At 47.1% G+C, this 13,804-nt stretch overlaps 4 non-coding genes across 4 annotated transcripts; all 4 read left to right on the top strand.

The window, feature by feature from the left end:
* The first annotated feature begins 4,155 nt into the window (after positions 1–4,155).
* LOC130341198 (U2 spliceosomal RNA) lies at positions 4,156–4,346 on the top strand. The gene has a single exon (XR_008881184.1). It is a non-coding gene; the product is annotated as a U2 spliceosomal RNA (small nuclear RNA).
* A 2,081-nt stretch (positions 4,347–6,427) lies between these two features.
* Positions 6,428–6,618, top strand: LOC130341201 (U2 spliceosomal RNA). The gene has a single exon (XR_008881187.1). It is a non-coding gene; the product is annotated as a U2 spliceosomal RNA (small nuclear RNA).
* A 2,093-nt stretch (positions 6,619–8,711) lies between these two features.
* LOC130341200 (U2 spliceosomal RNA) lies at positions 8,712–8,902 on the top strand. The gene has a single exon (XR_008881186.1). It is a non-coding gene; the product is annotated as a U2 spliceosomal RNA (small nuclear RNA).
* Positions 8,903–12,370: 3,468 nt separating this feature from the next.
* LOC130341199 (U2 spliceosomal RNA) lies at positions 12,371–12,561 on the top strand. The gene has a single exon (XR_008881185.1). It is a non-coding gene; the product is annotated as a U2 spliceosomal RNA (small nuclear RNA).
* The last annotated feature ends 1,243 nt before the right edge of the window (positions 12,562–13,804 follow it).

Below are 13,804 nucleotides of genomic sequence, written 5' to 3'. Positions count from 1 at the left end.
TTAAATGCCGTTTTCCATTCATCCCCCTCTCTGATGCGGATGAGATTATAAGCACCTCTTAAGTCCAGTTTGGTAAAAATGTGGGCACCTTGGAGGCGATCAAAGAGTTCAGAGATGAGGGGTAGGGGGTAGCGGTTCTTAACCGTGATTTTATTAAGACCGCGGTAGTCAATGCAAGGACGTAGAGAGCCATCTTTTTTGGACACAAAGAAAAATCCGGCTCCGGCAGGAGAGGAGGATTTACGGATAAAGCCCTTTTTTAAATTTTCCTGGACGTATTCAGACATGGCAAGAGTCTCTGGGACGGACAGAGGATAGATTCTGCCCCGGGGTGGAGTAGTGCCCGGGAGGAGGTCAATAGGACAATCATAAGGCCTGTGAGGAGGTAGAGTCTCAGCTTGTTTTTTGCAAAAAACGTCCGCAAAGTCCATATAGGCCTTAGGGAGACCGGTTACAGGAGGAACCACAGAGTCACGGCAAGGGTTACTGGGAACCGGTTTTAGGCAGTCCTTGAAACAAGAGGGCCCCCAACTCCTGATCTCCCCAGTGGACCAATCCAGGGTTGGGGAATGGAGTTGAAGCCAGGGAAGTCCAAGGAGAATTTCAGAAGTGCAATTGGGGAGGACCAAAAGTTCAATCCTCTCGTGATGAGATCCGATGCACATTAGAAGGGGCTCCGTGCGGAAACGTATGGTACAGTCCAATCTTTCATTGTTTACACAATTGATGTAGAGGGGTCTGGCGAGACTGGTCACCGGGATGTTGAACTTGTTGACGAGAGAGGCCAAAATAAAATTTCCTGCAGATCCGGAGTCCAAGAAGGCCACAGCAGAGAAGGAGAAGGCAGAGGCAGACATCCGCACAGGCACAGTAAGACGTGGAGAAGCAGAGTAGACATCAAGGACTGTCTCACCTTTGTGCGGAGTCAGCGTACGTCTTTCCAGGCGGGGAGGACGGATAGGACAATCCTTCAGGAAGTGTTCGGTACTAGCACAGTACAGGCAGAGATTCTCCATGCGGCGTCGTGTCCTCTCTTGAGGTGTCAGGCGAGACCGGTCGACCTGCATAGCCTCCACGGCGGGAGGCACAGGAACAGATTGCAGGGGACCAGAGGAGAGAGGAGCCGGGGAGAAGAAACGCCTCGTGCGAACAGAGTCCATATCCTGGCGGAGCTCCTGACGCCTTTCGGAAAAACGCATGTCAATGCGAGTGGCTAGGTAAATGAGTTCATGTAGATTAGCAGGGATTTCTCGTGCGGCCAGAACATCTTTAATGTTGCTGGATAGGCCTTTTTTAAAGGTCGCGCAGAGTGCCTCATTATTCCAGGATAATTCTGAAGCAAGAGTACGGAATTGTACGGCATACTCGCCAACGGAAGAATTACCCTGGACCAGGTTCAACAGGGCAGTCTCAGCAGAAGAGGCTCGGGCAGGTTCCTCAAAGACACTTCGAATTTCCGAGAAGAAGGAGTGTACAGAGGCAGTGACGGGGTCATTGCGGTCCCAGAGCGGTGTGGCCCAAGACAGGGCTTTTCCAGACAGAAGGCTGACTACGAAAGCCACCTTAGACCTTTCAGTGGGGAACTGGTCCGACATCATCTCCAAGTGCAATGAACATTGGGAAAGAAAGCCACGGCAAAACTTAGAGTCCCCATCAAATTTATCCGGCAAGGATAGTCGTAGTCCAGAAGCGGCCACTCGCTGCGGAGGAGGTGCAGGAGCTGGCGGAGAAGATGATTGCTGGAGCTGTGGTAGTAACTGTTGTAGCATAACAGTCAGTTGAGACAGCTGTTGGCCTTGTTGCGCTATCTGTTGTGACTGCTGGGCGACCACCGTGGTGAGGTCAGCGACAACTGGCAGAGGAACTTCAGCGGGATCCATGGCCGGATCTACTGTCACGATGCCGGCTGGCAGGTAGTGGATCCTCTGTGCCAGAGAGGGATTGGCGTGGACCGTGCTAGTGGATCGGTTCTAAGTCACTACTGGTTTTCACCAGAGCCCGCCGCAAAGCGGGATGGTCTTGCTGCGGCGGTAGTGACCAGGTCGTATCCACTAGCAACGGCTCAACCTCTCTGGCTGCTGAAGATAGGCGCGGTACAAGGGAGTAGACAGAAGCAAGGTCGGACGTAGCAGAAGGTCGGGGCAGGCAGCAAGGATCGTAGTCAGGGGCAACGGCAGGAGGTCTGGAACACAGGCTAGGAACACACAAGGAAACGCTTTCACTGGCACAATGGCAACAAGATCCGGCGAGGGAGTGAAGGGGAAGTGAGGTGATATAGGGAAGTGCACAGGTGATAACACTAATTGGAACCACTGCGCCAATCAGCGGCGCAGTGGCCCTTTAAATCGCAAAGACCCGGCGCGCGCCGGGACAGGACAGACGGAGAGCGAGTCAGGTACGGGAGCCGGGATGCGCATCGCGAGCGGGCGCTACCCGCATCGCGAATCGCATCCCGGCTGGAGGCGGTATCGCAGCGCCCCGGGTCAGTGGAACTGACCGGAGCGCTGCAGTGAGAAGAGTGTAGCGAGCGCTCCGGGGAGGAGCGGGGACCCGGAGCGCTCGGCGTAACACTGTACATTGACCATGCATTGCTTCTGTGGTATTGCAAAGGCAAAGACAAATGCTTCCAGCCATCCATTGCACTAATGGATTGGTCATCAGCTGGCTGTCTATGTCCCGCATCAATATAGACCAAAGTACAGAGGGTTAGGCTATGCTATTGTGCACCTACCTGATGCATCAGAAGGTGCGAGGCCCTTGCTAAATTCTGTGCACAGACTTTGAGATCTATACTTTAGACTGTATCTAAACCTGCTCCAACATGGACTGACATTCTGGCCTACTTTCAGCCGATGCGACTTGTCTGTCGCTGAACAGTCGCTTTTTATGTATTCAGCACCTATGTATAATGTTGTAAAAATGCTCTAGAAGCTAAAGTCGCAGAAATGTCACACATATTTGGCCTGCAACTTTCTGTGCGACAAATTCAGACAGGAAAAATCAGTATAAATCCTTAGAAAATTATCCCCCAGTGTCTCCATCTGCTGGCGGTATTGAATAAGCATTGCTGCACTGATGGGGTATGCATTAGACGAAAAAAAAGAAGAAAAAGAAGAATAATACGCCCAGAAAAGAGGCGAAAAGGAGAAAAACGTAAAAAAACGTGAAAAAAAAGTAAGAGGAAGAGAAGGGAAAAAAAGGTGGAAATGGGTTTAAAAGTGATTTCGGCGGAGAAATATATATATATATATATATATATATATATATATATATATATATATATACGCGCACACACACATATATATAAACGTATTCCCCGTTGAGATATTGCAGCCGCTGCTGTGTCCAGGCCCAGGAGCCTTAGCACTGTGCTGTGATGTCACTCAATACCACTGACATCACTAGGTGTAAACAACATCTCTCCTTTGCTGTGTATGTGACTATGGAGCTGTTTGGTGATGTCGTCTATTATGGCCTTCATAGAAGCAACAGGAGATTGTTGCATCCATCTAGAACCCTCAGAACTACAGTGCTATGATGTCACTCACTTCCACAGGCCTTGCAGAGTGTAAACAACAACAACCCAGCTTTGTTGTGTATGTAACCATAGGGATTTGTGATGTCACCTAGAACCTTCACAGCAGCAACAGCTTTATGAGGAGCATCAGCACTGCTCTGCCTGAGCAGAACCATCACCGCCATAGGTTGTCAAATAACCCGGGTTTAACCCACACAGGTAAGTCCAATGGGGTGCAGGCATGTCCTCTATGCTTACAGCTTCCCGTGGGTGTTGGTTTGATACCGTTTGGGGACAGCCAAGGAGGCATCTGCAGGCAACAAAGGTAGGTGTGTGCTTGTGTGTGTGTTTCCTATGCAGATCCTAAGCCCAGTGTCACATGCAAGTAGGAGGAGTAAGAAGGGTTCCTGGCAAATCCGGGTTATGGATTGCATTTAAAAAGGCCCCGTGGGAGTGCAATGGGCCCCTGTCTTGCTGCTTAGCAATAATGGTATGGGTTTAGGTTCTGCTGTGTGTACTGGTGGTTGACTGCCCCCCAGCCCAGAGTGTGCATGGAAAATTGTCTGGCAGCCTCCCTGACAGCAAGCAGTGATAGTGCCCATGAAGGGCACCTTGTTGGGCCCGCCCCTTTCACGGTTATCGCTTCTCGGCCTTTTGGCTAAGATCAAGTGTAGTATCTGTTCTTATCAGTTTAATATCTGATACGTCCCCTATCTGGGGACCATATATTAAATGGATTTTTGAGAACGGGGGCCGATTTAGAAGCTTGCTTCCGTCGCCCTATGCATTGACCCGATATGGCAGTATCTTCGGGTACAGTGCACCACCCCCTTACAGGGTTAAAAAGAAAGATTCCTACTTTCATTGCTACCTGCTTGCTGGCTAGCCAGCTAGCCAGCCCTGTGGGCCTTGCTGCTGCTGCAGCCAAAAAACAAAAGGTGGTGCTGCTGCTGCTTCTGCTGCTTCTGCGTCTGCTTGTGTCTGGCCGCTGTTGGAGCGTCCAGGCACAGGACTTCTGCTGCTGCTGACTAAATGGCCTCCTTAATTGGATCATTTGAGTAGCCAGCACACCTGTGCAGGTAGGGCATGACATGATAGGCAGCTGCCTTGATAGCGGGTGGGTGCTGAATGTTCCTAATTGACAAAATAAGATTAATGCTTATGAAGAAATATAAAATCTCATCCCTTCCCCAATATCGCGCCACACCCCTACCCCTTAATTCCCTGGTTGAACTTGATGGACATATGTCTTTTTTCGACCGTACTAACTATGTAACTATGTAACATAACATGGGGGGGGGGGGGGTCTCCTGGCTGTTCACACAGGTGTGTCATTGCTGTACATTGACCATGCATTGCTTCTGTGGTATTGCAAAGGCAAAGACAAATGCTTCCAGCCATCCATTGCACTAATGGATTGGTCATCAGCTGGCTGTCTATGTCCCGCATCAATATAGACCAAAGTACAGAGGGTTAGGCTATGCTATTGTGCACCTACCTGATGCATCAGAAGGTGCGAGGCCCTTGCTAAATTCTGTGCACAGACTTTGAGATCTATACTTTAGACTGTATCTAAACCTGCTCCAACATGGACTGACATTCTGGCCTACTTTCAGCCGATGCGACTTGTCTGTCGCTGAACAGTCGCTTTTTATGTATTCAGCACCTATGTATAATGTTGTAAAAATGCTCTAGAAGCTAAAGTCGCAGAAATGTCACACATATTTGGCCTGCAACTTTCTGTGCGACAAATTCAGACAGGAAAAATCAGTATAAATCCTTAGAAAATTATCCCCCAGTGTCTCCATCTGCTGGCGGTATTGAATAAGCATTGCTGCACTGATGGGGTATGCATTAGACGAAAAAAAAGAAGAAAAAGAAGAATAATACGCCCAGAAAAGAGGCGAAAAGGAGAAAAACGTAAAAAAACGTGAAAAAAAAGTAAGAGGAAGAGAAGGGAAAAAAAGGTGGAAATGGGTTTAAAAGTGATTTCGGCGGAGAAATATATATATATATATATATATATATATATATATACGCGCACACACACACATATATATAAACGTATTCCCCGTTGAGATATTGCAGCCGCTGCTGTGTCCAGGCCCAGGAGCCTTAGCACTGTGCTGTGATGTCACTCAATACCACTGACATCACTAGGTGTAAACAACATCTCTCCTTTGCTGTGTATGTGACTATGGAGCTGTTTGGTGATGTCGTCTATTATGGCCTTCATAGAAGCAACAGGAGATTGTTGCATCCATCTAGAACCCTCAGAACTACAGTGCTATGATGTCACTCACTTCCACAGGCCTTGCAGAGTGTAAACAACAACAACCCAGCTTTGTTGTGTATGTAACCATAGGGATTTGTGATGTCACCTAGAACCTTCACAGCAGCGACAGCTTTATGAGGAGCATCAGCACTGCTCTGCCTGAGCAGAACCATCACCGCCATAGGTTGTCAAATAACCCGGGTTTAACCCACACAGGTAAGTCCAATGGGGTGCAGGCATGTCCTCTATGCTTACAGCTTCCCGTGGGTGTTGGTTTGATACCGTTTGGGGACAGCCAAGGAGGCATCTGCAGGCAACAAAGGTAGGTGTGTGCTTGTGTGTGTGTTTCCTATGCAGATCCTAAGCCCAGTGTCACATGCAAGTAGGAGGAGTAAGAAGGGTTCCTGGCAAATCCGGGTTATGGATTGCATTTAAAAAGGCCCCGTGGGAGTGCAATGGGCCCCTGTCTTGCTGCTTAGCAATAATGGTATGGGTTTAGGTTCTGCTGTGTGTACTGGTGGTTGACTGCCCCCCAGCCCAGAGTGTGCATGGAAAATTGTCTGGCAGCCTCCCTGACAGCAAGCAGTGATAGTGCCCATGAAGGGCACCTTGTTGGGCCCGCCCCTTTCACGGTTATCGCTTCTCGGCCTTTTGGCTAAGATCAAGTGTAGTATCTGTTCTTATCAGTTTAATATCTGATACGTCCCCTATCTGGGGACCATATATTAAATGGATTTTTGAGAACGGGGGCCGATTTCGAAGCTTGCTTCCGTCGCCCTATGCATTGACCCGATATGGCAGTATCTTCGGGTACAGTGCACCACCCCCTTACAGGGTTAAAAAGAAAGATTCCTACTTTCATTGCTACCTGCTTGCTGGCTAGCCAGCTAGCCAGCCCTGTGGGCCTTGCTGCTGCTGCAGCCAAAAAACAAAAGGTGGTGCTGCTGCTGCTTCTGCTGCTTCTGCTTCTGCTTGTGTCTGGCCGCTGTTGGAGCGTCCAGGCACAGGACTTCTGCTGCTGCTGACTAAATGGCCTCCTTAATTGGATCATTTGAGTAGCCAGCACACCTGTGCAGGTAGGGCATGACATGATAGGCAGCTGCCTTGATAGCGGGTGGGTGCTGAATGTTCCTAATTGACAAAATAAGATTAATGCTTATGAAGAAATATAAAATCTCATCCCTTCCCCAATATCGCGCCACACCCCTACCCCTTAATTCCCTGGTTGAACTTGATGGACATATGTCTTTTTTCGACCGTACTAACTATGTAACTATGTAACATAACATGGGGGGGGGGGGGGGTCTCCTGGCTGTTCACACAGGTGTGTCATTGCTGTACATTGACCATGCATTGCTTCTGTGGTATTGCAAAGGCAAAGACAAATGCTTCCAGCCATCCATTGCACTAATGGATTGGTCATCAGCTGGCTGTCTATGTCCCGCATCAATATAGACCAAAGTACAGAGGGTTAGGCTATGCTATTGTGCACCTACCTGATGCATCAGAAGGTGCGAGGCCCTTGCTAAATTCTGTGCACAGACTTTGAGATCTATACTTTAGACTGTATCTAAACCTGCTCCAACATGGACTGACATTCTGGCCTACTTTCAGCCGATGCGACTTGTCTGTCGCTGAACAGTCGCTTTTTATGTATTCAGCACCTATGTATAATGTTGTAAAAATGCTCTAGAAGCTAAAGTCGCAGAAATGTCACACATATTTGGCCTGCAACTTTCTGTGCGACAAATTCAGACAGGAAAAATCAGTATAAATCCTTAGAAAATTATCCCCCAGTGTCTCCATCTGCTGGCGGTATTGAATAAGCATTGCTGCACTGATGGGTGTTCATTAGACGAAAAAAAAGAAGAAAAAGAAGAATAATACGCCCAGAAAAGAGGCGAAAAGGAGAAAAACGTAAAAAAACGTGAAAAAAAAGTAAGAGGAAGAGAAGGGAAAAAAAGGTGGAAATGGGTTTAAAAGTGATTTCGGCGGAGAAATATATATATATATATATATATATATATATATATATATATATATATACGCGCACACACACACATATATATAAACGTATTCCCCGTTGAGATATTGCAGCCGCTGCTGTGTCCAGGCCCAGGAGCCTTAGCACTGTGCTGTGATGTCACTCAATACCACTGACATCACTAGGTGTAAACAACATCTCTCCTTTGCTGTGTATGTGACTATGGAGCTGTTTGGTGATGTCGTCTATTATGGCCTACATAGAAGCAACAGGAGATTGTTGCATCCATCTAGAACCCTCAGAACTACAGTGCTATGATGTCACTCACTTCCACAGGCCTTGCAGAGTGTAAACAACAACAACCCAGCTTTGTTGTGTATGTAACCATAGGGATTTGTGATGTCACCTAGAACCTTCACAGCAGCGACAGCTTTATGAGGAGCATCAGCACTGCTCTGCCTGAGCAGAACCATCACCGCCATAGGTTGTCAAATAACCCGGGTTTAACCCACACAGGTAAGTCCAATGGGGTGCAGGCATGTCCTCTATGCTTACAGCTTCCCGTGGGTGTTGGTTTGATACCGTTTGGGGACAGCCAAGGAGGCATCTGCAGGCAACAAAGGTAGGTGTGTGCTTGTGTGTGTGTTTCCTATGCAGATCCTAAGCCCAGTGTCACATGCAAGTAGGAGGAGTAAGAAGGGTTCCTGGCAAATCCGGGTTATGGATTGCATTTAAAAAGGCCCCGTGGGAGTGCAATGGGCCCCTGTCTTGCTGCTTAGCAATAATGGTATGGGTTTAGGTTCTGCTGTGTGTACTGGTGGTTGACTGCCCCCCAGCCCAGAGTGTGCATGGAAAATTGTCTGGCAGCCTCCCTGACAGCAAGCAGTGATAGTGCCCATGAAGGGCACCTTGTTGGGCCCGCCCCTTTCACGGTTATCGCTTCTCGGCCTTTTGGCTAAGATCAAGTGTAGTATCTGTTCTTATCAGTTTAATATCTGATACGTCCCCTATCTGGGGACCATATATTAAATGGATTTTTGAGAACGGGGGCCGATTTCGAAGCTTGCTTCCGTCGCCCTATGCATTGACCCGATATGGCAGTATCTTCGGGTACAGTGCACCACCCCCTTACAGGGTTAAAAAGAAAGATTCCTACTTTCATTGCTACCTGCTTGCTGGCTAGCCAGCTAGCCAGCCCTGTGGGCCTTGCTGCTGCTGCAGCCAAAAAACAAAAGGTGGTGCTGCTGCTGCTTCTGCTGCTTCTGCTTCTGCTTGTGTCTGGCCGCTGTTGGAGCGTCCAGGCACAGGACTTCTGCTGCTGCTGACTAAATGGCCTCCTTAATTGGATCATTTGAGTAGCCAGCACACCTGTGCAGGTAGGGCATGACATGATAGGCAGCTGCCTTGATAGCGGGTGGGTGCTGAATGTTCCTAATTGACAAAATAAGATTAATGCTTATGAAGAAATATAAAATCTCATCCCTTCCCCAATATCGCGCCACACCCCTACCCCTTAATTCCCTGGTTGAACTTGATGGACATATGTCTTTTTTCGACCGTACTAACTATGTAACTATGTAACATAACATGGGGGGGGGGGGGGGGGTCTCCTGGCTGTTCACACAGGTGTGTCATTGCTGTACATTGACCATGCATTGCTTCTGTGGTATTGCAAAGGCAAAGACAAATGCTTCCAGCCATCCATTGCACTAATGGATTGGTCATCAGCTGGCTGTCTATGTCCCGCATCAATATAGACCAAAGTACAGAGGGTTAGGCTATGCTATTGTGCACCTACCTGATGCATCAGAAGGTGCGAGGCCCTTGCTAAATTCTGTGCACAGACTTTGAGATCTATACTTTAGACTGTATCTAAACCTGCTCCAACATGGACTGACATTCTGGCCTACTTTCAGCCGATGCGACTTGTCTGTCGCTGAACAGTCGCTTTTTATGTATTCAGCACCTATGTATAATGTTGTAAAAATGCTCTAGAAGCTAAAGTCGCAGAAATGTCACACATATTTGGCCTGCAACTTTCTGTGCGACAAATTCAGACAGGAAAAATCAGTATAAATCCTTAGAAAATTATCCCCCAGTGTCTCCATCTGCTGGCGGTATTGAATAAGCATTGCTGCACTGATGGGGTATGCATTAGACGAAAAAAAAGAAGAAAAAGAAGAATAATACGCCCAGAAAAGAGGCGAAAAGGAGAAAAACGTAAAAAAACGTGAAAAAAAAGTAAGAGGAAGAGAAGGGAAAAAAAGGTGGAAATGGGTTTAAAAGTGATTTCGGCGGAGAAATATATATATATATATATATATATATATATATATATATATATATACGCGCACACACACACATATATATAAACGTATTCTCCGTTGAGATATTGCAGCCGCTGCTGTGTCCAGGCCCAGGAGCCTTAGCACTGTGCTGTGATGTCACTCAATACCACTGACATCATATGGCAGTATCTTCGGGTACAGTGCACCACCCCCTTACAGGGTTAAAAAGAAAGATTCCTACTTTCATTGCTACCTGCTTGCTGGCTAGCCAGCTAGCCAGCCCTGTGGGCCTTGCTGCTGCTGCAGCCAAAAAACAAAAGGTGGTGCTGCTGCTGCTTCTGCTGCTTCTGCTTCTGCTTGTGTCTGGCCGCTGTTGGAGCGTCCAGGCACAGGACTTCTGCTGCTGCTGACTAAATGGCCTCCTTAATTGGATCATTTGAGTAGCCAGCACACCTGTGCAGGTAGGGCATGACATGATAGGCAGCTGCCTTGATAGCGGGTGGGTGCTGAATGTTCCTAATTGACAAAATAAGATTAATGCTTATGAAGAAATATAAAATCTCATCCCTTCCCCAATATCGCGCCACACCCCTACCCCTTAATTCCCTGGTTGAACTTGATGGACATATGTCTTTTTTCGACCGTACTAACTATGTAACTATGTAACATAACATGGGGGGGGGGGGGGGGGTCTCCTGGCTGTTCACACAGGTGTGTCATTGCTGTACATTGACCATGCATTGCTTCTGTGGTATTGCAAAGGCAAAGACAAATGCTTCCAGCCATCCATTGCACTAATGGATTGGTCATCAGCTGGCTGTCTATGTCCCGCATCAATATAGACCAAAGTACAGAGGGTTAGGCTATGCTATTGTGCACCTACCTGATGCATCAGAAGGTGCGAGGCCCTTGCTAAATTCTGTGCACAGACTTTGAGATCTATACTTTAGACTGTATCTAAACCTGCTCCAACATGGACTGACATTCTGGCCTACTTTCAGCCGATGCGACTTGTCTGTCGCTGAACAGTCGCTTTTTATGTATTCAGCACCTATGTATAATGTTGTAAAAATGCTCTAGAAGCTAAAGTCGCAGAAATGTCACACATATTTGGCCTGCAACTTTCTGTGCGACAAATTCAGACAGGAAAAATCAGTATAAATCCTTAGAAAATTATCCCCCAGTGTCTCCATCTGCTGGCGGTATTGAATAAGCATTGCTGCACTGATGGGTGTTCATTAGACGAAAAAAAAGAAGAAAAAGAAGAATAATACGCCCAGAAAAGAGGCGAAAAGGAGAAAAACGTAAAAAAACGTGAAAAAAAAGTAAGAGGAAGAGAAGGGAAAAAAAGGTGGAAATGGGTTTAAAAGTGATTTCGGCGGAGAAATATATATATATATATATATATATATATATATATATATATATATATACGCGCACACACACACATATATATAAACGTATTCCCCGTTGAGATATTGCAGCCGCTGCTGTGTCCAGGCCCAGGAGCCTTAGCACTGTGCTGTGATGTCACTCAATACCACTGACATCACTAGGTGTAAACAACATCTCTCCTTTGCTGTGTATGTGACTATGGAGCTGTTTGGTGATGTCGTCTATTATGGCCTACATAGAAGCAACAGGAGATTGTTGCATCCATCTAGAACCCTCAGAACTACAGTGCTATGATGTCACTCACTTCCACAGGCCTTGCAGAGTGTAAACAACAACAACCCAGCTTTGTTGTGTATGTAACCATAGGGATTTGTGATGTCACCTAGAACCTTCACAGCAGCGACAGCTTTATGAGGAGCATCAGCACTGCTCTGCCTGAGCAGAACCATCACCGCCATAGGTTGTCAAATAACCCGGGTTTAACCCACACAGGTAAGTCCAATGGGGTGCAGGCATGTCCTCTATGCTTACAGCTTCCCGTGGGTGTTGGTTTGATACCGTTTGGGGACAGCCAAGGAGGCATCTGCAGGCAACAAAGGTAGGTGTGTGCTTGTGTGTGTGTTTCCTATGCAGATCCTAAGCCCAGTGTCACATGCAAGTAGGAGGAGTAAGAAGGGTTCCTGGCAAATCCGGGTTATGGATTGCATTTAAAAAGGCCCCGTGGGAGTGCAATGGGCCCCTGTCTTGCTGCTTAGCAATAATGGTATGGGTTTAGGTTCTGCTGTGTGTACTGGTGGTTGACTGCCCCCCAGCCCAGAGTGTGCATGGAAAATTGTCTGGCAGCCTCCCTGACAGCAAGCAGTGATAGTGCCCATGAAGGGCACCTTGTTGGGCCCGCCCCTTTCACGGTTATCGCTTCTCGGCCTTTTGGCTAAGATCAAGTGTAGTATCTGTTCTTATCAGTTTAATATCTGATACGTCCCCTATCTGGGGACCATATATTAAATGGATTTTTGAGAACGGGGGCCGATTTCGAAGCTTGCTTCCGTCGCCCTATGCATTGACCCGATATGGCAGTATCTTCGGGTACAGTGCACCACCCCCTTACAGGGTTAAAAAGAAAGATTCCTACTTTCATTGCTACCTGCTTGCTGGCTAGCCAGCTAGCCAGCCCTGTGGGCCTTGCTGCTGCTGCAGCCAAAAAACAAAAGGTGGTGCTGCTGCTGCTTCTGCTGCTTCTGCTTCTGCTTGTGTCTGGCCGCTGTTGGAGCGTCCAGGCACAGGACTTCTGCTGCTGCTGACTAAATGGCCTCCTTAATTGGATCATTTGAGTAGCCAGCACACCTGTGCAGGTAGGGCATGACATGATAGGCAGCTGCCTTGATAGCGGGTGGGTGCTGAATGTTCCTAATTGACAAAATAAGATTAATGCTTATGAAGAAATATAAAATCTCATCCCTTCCCCAATATCGCGCCACACCCCTACCCCTTGATTCCCTGGTTGAACTTGATGGACATATGTCTTTTTTCGACCGTACTAACTATGTAACTATGTAACATAACATGGGGGGGGGGGGGGGTCTCCTGGCTGTTCACACAGGTGTGTCATTGCTGTACATTGACCATGCATTGCTTCTGTGGTATTGCAAAGGCAAAGACAAATGCTTCCAGCCATCCATTGCACTAATGGATTGGTCATCAGCTGGCTGTCTATGTCCCGCATCAATATAGACCAAAGTACAGAGGGTTAGGCTATGCTATTGTGCACCTACCTGATGCATCAGAAGGTGCGAGGCCCTTGCTAAATTCTGTGCACAGACTTTGAGATCTATACTTTAGACTGTATCTAAACCTGCTCCAACATGGACTGACATTCTGGCCTACTTTCAGCCGATGCGACTTGTCTGTCGCTGAACAGTCGCTTTTTATGTATTCAGCACCTATGTATAATGTTGTAAAAATGCTCTAGAAGCTAAAGTCGCAGAAATGTCACACATATTTGGCCTGCAACTTTCTGTGCGACAAATTCAGACAGGAAAAATCAGTATAAATCCTTAGAAAATTATCCCCCAGTGTCTCCATCTGCTGGCGGTATTGAATAAGCATTGCTGCACTGATGGGTGTTCATTAGACGAAAAAAAAGAAGAAAAAGAAGAATAATACGCCCAGAAAAGAGGCGAAAAGGAGAAAAACGTAAAAAAACGTGAAAAAAAAGTAAGAGGAAGAGAAGGGAAAAAAAGGTGGAAATGGGTTTAAAAGTGATTTCGGCGGAGAAATATATATATATATATATATATATATATATATATATACGCGCACACACACACATATATATAAACGTATTC

The sequence above is a fragment of the Hyla sarda genome, unplaced genomic scaffold (assembly GCF_029499605.1).
Source record: "Hyla sarda isolate aHylSar1 unplaced genomic scaffold, aHylSar1.hap1 scaffold_615, whole genome shotgun sequence".
In the NCBI taxonomy this organism is placed as follows: Eukaryota; Metazoa; Chordata; class Amphibia; order Anura; family Hylidae; genus Hyla; species Hyla sarda.
The sequence above is the reverse complement of the archived record's forward strand: the minus strand, read 5'-3'. Positions and strand labels throughout refer to the sequence as shown.